The 7,361-nt window shown below is 46.5% G+C and overlaps 1 protein-coding gene across 1 annotated transcript in view; it reads left to right on the forward strand.

Annotated features, from left to right (window-relative positions):
• Positions 1 to 7,361, forward strand: part of TSPAN3 (tetraspanin 3) — a 939,276-nt gene that overhangs the window by 790,223 nt on the left and 141,692 nt on the right. The window lies entirely within an intron of this gene.

Below are 7,361 nucleotides of genomic sequence, written 5' to 3' on the forward strand. Positions count from 1 at the left end.
GTTGCTCTGATGCTTGTTTCCACAAAATGCACCACACCTGACTTATAGTCCTGTCCGGTTTCAGCCAAAACACTGATTGTTTGAAGACAACAGAGTAACACAAAGGAATATGCAAACATGTTGTTATGGGTTTCCTAACTGATTGCTACCGGTGTGGGCTGCCCAAGGCAATACCTGTCCCAGTAATATGTCTCCACCCTTTATAAGAGCTAAGAGCTAGTTGATGGTCTGTGGAGATGACCCATCAGGATTGGTTGGGGGAAAGCAAGGTGGCTCTACACAAGAAGAACAATAGATTGCAGTAGCAGTGAAACTGATACCGGGCACCTCCAGGTGGTCACTGTTTTGCAGGAGTGAAAATTTTAGGCTTGGCTTAGGATTGAAGAGTTCTGTTGTCCATGTGTAACAAATTCACTTAAAAAACAGCTGGCATTTTGCAGTTTGGAAAGTGACAGGGCAAATGCATGGAAAAGGATGGGATGAACAAATGTTTAAGGGGAGCATGTGTAAACACCCCAAGAGCCAATGAGAATGAATGCAAGATGAGTGCACATTATTGTATAACCGACCTGCAAACAAACTGGAATGACTGTTCAAAGCTCAGAAGCACAGCAGTCTACTTTCCATGTCATGGTAAAGTACATGAACACACCTTTCTAAGTTGTTGTGGGCAAAGGAAACAAGCCACAGTACCTGGCTTAGCCAACGAGGGATCATGGTTTGATTTACAGCAACAAACCATACAAAGCCTTGGCTACAGAACATGGTTCATTGGGAGCAAAGCAAACTGAAAGCCTTGGCTTATGGTTTGTTTCCTCCCAGTAGGAGTGGGAAGAATCAAAGCAGCCAGAGTTGGCACCTTCACCGCAACTGTTAGCTATGTAACCTGATGTGAAAATGAGGCCAGCGGGACAGAGATGCGAGTTTGGCTTCCGTGAGCACCTTAGGTGCTGGCTTTCTCCACAGATCTGAAGTGAGAGCAATGCTATTTAAGCTATGTGCCTCCATTTACATTCGGACATTGCAAAACACCAAATCAGCCTCTGAGCAGTCAGAAAAGTAGGGTGAGCTACTCTGGATAGAAAAGTATTATGTTTGGTTTAATTGATTATTTGGTGAAGGACATATGCCTAAGATCTTGTTTCATTATATCCTTTATTTTTTATGGTGTTTTACATTTACATTCCCCACCCATGTATACTGGATACAGCAATATGAGAAAAATGAATGAAATGTTTATGAAATGAGAAGTGGGGTGAAAATAACAATATGCATAGATATCACACAGACATCATCCTGGCTCCTGACTTATTGAAGTGGAGAAACGTTTCAGAGGCAGCACTACTAGCCACATCACAAAGCTACATCCTGTTGAGCACAACGGGAGAGAAAGGGGCCCGGGAGGAGCTCCTCAGATGATCTCAGATGATGTGCAGAAGAGGGACAGGTCAGGGTCCTGAAAGCAGCACCAGTTCCTCCATAATCAACACCATCTCATTGGAGCCCCACAAGGCTGTTTCTTGCCAGCAAATTCAGACATCTGTCTCTTTTGCTGACCACATTCCAACTCTCAAATTGTTTCTCAACATCCCACCGGAGCAGCTAGCTAGTAGCCACCAACCATCAGTATTCCCTTGAAACATCCTCTAGACAACCCCCATTAAAGAGACATCTCTGGCTATTAGACAAAATGTAACCATCTACAATAGGGATGAGGAATCTGAGGCCTTCCATATGCTGTTAGACTGTAACTCCCACCATCTCTAACTGTTGGAGCGATCTCCACAAACTCTTGGCAGTGCTGAATGGCACTGAGGGGAGTTTGAGTCCAACAGCCTTGAGGGATGTAGGCTATCCATCCCTGATATAGAACAAGAAGTCTTGCTCAGTAAGAATCAGCCTGGGTTCTACAAGTTCTGTCTCACTAAGGTTTTAGAGCTTTTTGAAAGTGGCAACAAGCATGTAGACAAGGGTGAACTGGTAGACATTGTGCATTTGGATTAAAACAAACAAACAAATGAGCACAAAATGTGTATACCAGTCAAACTCATATACCAAATCATAAAAACCTCTAAGTGGTTTACATAAAGTGTTTTTCAAAAAGCTTTTGATAAAATCTCACCAAAATTGTCTGAGCAAGCTTAGCACTAATGGGTTGAAAGTCCTATTATGGACCTTGAGCTTGTCTGGAGGTTCTAGCAGGGGAGCGCAGCTTTCGTATACCCTTGACTGAAGAACGGTACACTCCTTCTATCTGGGATGGTCATCCTCTTCCACCGAGCATGCAGCTTCAGGAGGGGTGCACATAGAGTGGTGAGGGAGGAAGGGGACACCAGCCTAGCCAGCCAGATCAGCCGAACCAACTCTGGTGATCAGTGGGGTGACAGATGTCACAGCGAGATCGCCCTCACATCCCTACTAGCAAAAATAGCAGCGGTAAAAATGAATGTTTTGCCAAAAATGCTCTTCCTTTTTCAGACAGTCCCAGTAATGGTGAAAGATGATTGCATCAAAAGATGGCAGAAGGAAATTTCCAAGTTTATCGGGGGGTGGGGGGGGCAAAAGGCCAAGAATTAAACATAAGAGAGCCAGCGTGATGTAGTGGTTAAGAGCGGTGGACTCGTAATCTGGTGAACCGTGTTCGCTTCCCCGCTCCTCCACCTGCAGCTGCTGGGTGACCTTGGGCCAGTCACACTTCTCTGAAGTCTCTCAGCCCCACTCACCTCACAGAGGGTTTGTTGTGGGGGAGGAAGGGAAAGGAGAATGTTAGCCGCTTTGAGACTCCTTCGGGTAGTGATAAAGTGGGATATCAAATCCAAACTCCTCCTCCTCCTCTTCTTCTTCTTCTTAGAATCATAGAATCATAGAGTTGGAAGAGACCACAAGGGCCATCGAGTCCAACCCCCTGCCAAGCAGGAAACACTATCAGAGCACTCCTGACATATGGTTGTCAAGCCTCTGCTTAAAGACCTCCAAAGAAGGAGACTCCACCACACTCCTTGGCAGCAAATTCCACTGTCGAACAGCTCTTACTGTCAGGAAGTTCTTCCTAATGTTTAGGTGGAATCTTCTTTCTTGTAGTTTGGATCCATTGCTCCGTGTCCGCTTCTCTGGAGCAGCAGAAAACAACCTTTCTCCCTCCTCTATGTGACATCCTTTTATATATTTGAACATGGCTATCATATCACCCCTTAACCTCCTCTTCTCCAGGCTAAACATGCCCAGCTCCCTTAGCCATTCCTCATAAGGCATCGTTTCCAGGCCTTTGACCATTTTGGTTGCCCTCCTCTGGACACGTTCCAGTTTGTCAGTGTCCTTCTTGAACTGTGGTGCCCAGAACTGGACACAGTACTCCAGGTGAGGTCTGACCAGAGCAGAATACAGTGGCACTATTACTTCCCTTGATCTAGATGCTATACTCCTATTGATGCAGCCCAGAATTGCATTGGCTTTTTTAGCTGCCACGTCAGCACTGGCACCCAAAAGCCAGTGCTTTTTAATTTGTTCAAGAATGAGCAGGGAATTGGCCAATCTTGTTCACAACAACTATTCAAATGTACAAAAGGATATCATCAAACAGGCTAACTGGACACTGAAATGGCAGGTGCCGTTCACTGTAAGGAAGTGTAAGTTGATGCAAATTGGGGCAAAAAGGTCTTAACTTCCCATGTATGAGCTGATGGGGTCTGAGCCGGCAGCAACCGACCAGAAATGAGACCCAGGACACAGCAGCTTTGAAAGAGGCAAATTGCATGCTAGGAATCATTTAGGGAAGGGATTGAGAATAAAACTGCCAGTATCATAACGCCATAGTTCAACTGGGAGGAAAGCACCTTTGTTCATGGAGTGGATTGATAGCAGCAGATGACAGGCCTTCTTACTGCTGTTCTACTTCTGAAAGAAGCAAACTTCCATAGCTGCCTGGTGATGTTGATCACCATGATATGATTGCCCCGTCCTCTCCCCAAGGTCAGCGAAGACTGTGGTGCCTCGAAGATGCATGGTCTTCTTGCTGCAACCTAAGCAGAGGATGGAGGTGCTCACAGCATTAACACCCCAAAATTGTTGCACACCACTCCAGTCTTCCAGGGGTTCCAGGCATTTACCCATGGCTTGGGTTCCTTGGAATGAGGGTCAGAAGAGACGGTGATGTCCTTAGGATATGTGATTTATTTAAATACTTCTCCCACGGTCCCAGCTTTGTCATCCAGCATGGCTCTGTCTCTCTGACTTTGTGTGCTCACACCCCCCCCCCCCACATTCTAAGTACCAGCCAGGGGAAGGGGAGGAGCCACACCAGCATTGACCCTCTGGCACAGAATCTTTAATTAGGCTAAGCATGGTGCTCTGCTATTCACAACCATTGCCTAGACCAGGCTTCCTCAGCCTCGGCCCTCCAGATGTTTGGAGACTACAATTCCCATCATCCCTGACCACTGGTCCTGCTAGCTAGGGATCATGGGAGTTGTAGGCCAAAAACATCTGGAGGACTGAGGTTGAGGAAGCCTGGCCTAGACAAAGGGGTGTTGATGGAGTCATTTCAGTTGCAAGCTACAGCCTTTATCTTACAATTGTCCAGCTAGTCCTTTATCAGTACCCTCTGTTCAATAGCTTTTTGCTTTATATTTCTATTTTTATTCTGTATAATTTTCAGAAGATGTTCTACAACATGGTGTTTTGATACTGTCTTTTTATTCATCATCATCATCATCATCATCATCATCATCATCATCATAAATTATTTACAAAAAAAACCTCCAGTTGCTCAGTTAGCAATGCAATCTTCCACCAGCTTTTAACTCTTACTGGACAGAGGGCCCCGAGAACCAGAAAGAGGCTCAGGGATCACACAGGCTTTCCCCACCCGCAAACCTACATCATTATCTTGCCTTGACAGCTTTGGATCCAGCACAGAACAAGTCAAGCCTCTGTCCCCAGCTCTCCTGGCCTCTCTGCCCTTCCAGCTCCCTGAAAAGCCCACCCCAGGCTTTGGTCTTGTTGCTCCTGCTTCACTTTCCTGCGGTTAACTGCAACCCAGCACATCCCTTTGAAGCAAATCAGAGCCCTGAAGTGGTCCCCTGGCCTTTGTCTCCAAAGAACCCGCATGAGTGAGTCTCCAACCTCCCCCAAACTCATAATAGTATTATGGTCACACACACATCTAATGCAGCAGACTCACTCCATTTAATGGAAATAGCCATCAAGTGGGGGGCCCAGACCCTTCAAATATTTTATGGGGAGGACGAAGGGACCTCAGACCCTAGAAGCCATGACTCCCTCCCTACCAAAAATCCTGGGAACCATAGTTTGCCCCTCACAGAGCTACATTTCCCAGCACCATTATTCTTGGGGGAAGCCATGTGCTTTAAATGTATAGTAGGGCCTTAATTGCCCTAATACGTAAGTGGATGAATGAGCCGGTTGTAAATTCTGCTTAAATTCTGCTATGGGTTTTTGTCGCCCAGACATTTGCTTTGTAATAAGTGGTTGGCTGGAGATCAGCTGCATGAACTGCATGGCTGGTGTGGGACTGTGTGAGAGTGACACGGGTGTAGCCAGGGGGAGTGGGGGGGGGATCTGTCCCCCCAGTCAAGTAAATAAATATACTTAACTAAAAATAGAAACTGCAGAAAGATTTTGACAGATTTTTCTGAGATCTTGGGGTCAAAAGAAACTAATTTAAAACAATGGTTGAGACATTTCATTCCAAATCTGCTAGACAGAGCCAGACGGAGGATGGCAAGAGGTGGGTGTCCTCCCCCCCCCCCCATAAATCCTGGCTGCACCCCTGGAAAATGAGACTTATATCCTGAAGATGTACTTGGGAGAGGGTATGAGGGGAGATGGGTATCAGTGTAGCTTCTCTTTTAGTTTTTTTGGGTCAGTTGTAAATTATGCTGTTTTGTGGGGTTTTATTGTATTTTTGCACCTGATTTTTTCTATAATGTATTTGTATGTTTAAAAGAATATTTGTTTTCCTATTCATCATGTTTATTTAAATGCACTTTGTATTTGACCTTCCTCTGTAATGTTTCATTTTGATATTTTGTGATTTTTTTATTTGATGCTTTAAATTTATCTGTAAACTGCTTTGAGGTTATTATTTTCTGAAATATTAAGCATTATAGAAACAATTTAAATAAATTAATTACATAGTCCATGGAGTTTTCTTGGCAAAGCCATGGTTTTCCCAGTAGTGATGTATGGAAGTAAGAGCTGGACCATAAAGAAGGCTGATTGCCAAAGAATTGATGCTTTTGAATTCTGGTGCTGGAGGAGGCTCTTGAGAGTCCCATGGACTGCAAGAAGATCAAACCTCTCCATTCCTAAGGAAATCAGCCCTGAGTACTCACTGGAAGGACAGATCCTGATGCTGAGGCTCCAAGACTTTGGCCACCTCGTGAGAAGAGAAGACTCCCTGGAAAAGACCCTGAAGTTGGGAAAGATGGAGGGCACAAGGAGAAGGGGACGGCAGAGGACGAGATGGTTGGACAGTGTTCTCGAAGCTACCAGCATGAGTTTGACCAAACTGTGGGAGGCAGTGGAAGACAGGAGTGCCTGGCGTGCTCTGGTTCATGGGGTCACGAAGAGTCAGACACGACTGAACAACTCAACAACAACAGTTACATAGTAACAAAATGGGTCCTGCAGCACATCAAGGAATAACTGTGACTCCTGAGGAGTGTCTGGACCATAATTTTAAAGAACAGTCAAAGCACTTTCTTCCCCTCAGAGAATTCTGGGCACTGTAGTTATCCCTTACAGAGTTCAAATTCACAGCCATCCTTAACAAACTACAGTGCCCAGAATTCTTTGCCGGAAAAAAGTGCTTTGAATGTACATTAAAGCCATATGTCAGGGGTTCAGAAGGAGAGACACAGGAGGGGGAGCAAATGGAGAGTGAGGAGGAGGAGTACGAGGGGGGCGCAGGCAGTGACAGTGGCCAGAGTTATTCCACAAGCCTCTCTAGCGAATCGGAGGACTCACAGAAGGGAGCGCCGGTGGCCAGAGCGAGGGGGGTTCCAGGGGGGAAGCCCCAGGAGGAAGGGGCCAGCGGGGAGTCCCTGAGCAGCAGTTGGAGATCAGGACCAGCGTCTCCACCAGAGCGCAGTGGGGAGTGGGAGTCCCAGGAGTCGGGACCAGTGTCCTCACCACCAGAGGGAGGAGAGGAGTCAGGTTTGGCAACACCCACATCAGGAAGCAGGGAAACGGTCAGAAGGAAAGTCGCCAGCTGGGCGCGCGCGCCAAGTTCAAATGTACAGGAGCGCGGCACAGCGGGGAGCCCGGGAAGGGAGCCAGGTCCTAAAGCCCGCCGGAGGGAGGGGCAAGACTCAGGAGGTTCAGCGTCAGAGGAGTCCAGG

Source organism: Podarcis gaigeae (genome assembly GCF_964106915.1).
Source record: "Podarcis gaigeae genome assembly, chromosome: 9".
Taxonomy (NCBI): domain Eukaryota; kingdom Metazoa; phylum Chordata; class Lepidosauria; order Squamata; family Lacertidae; genus Podarcis; species Podarcis gaigeae.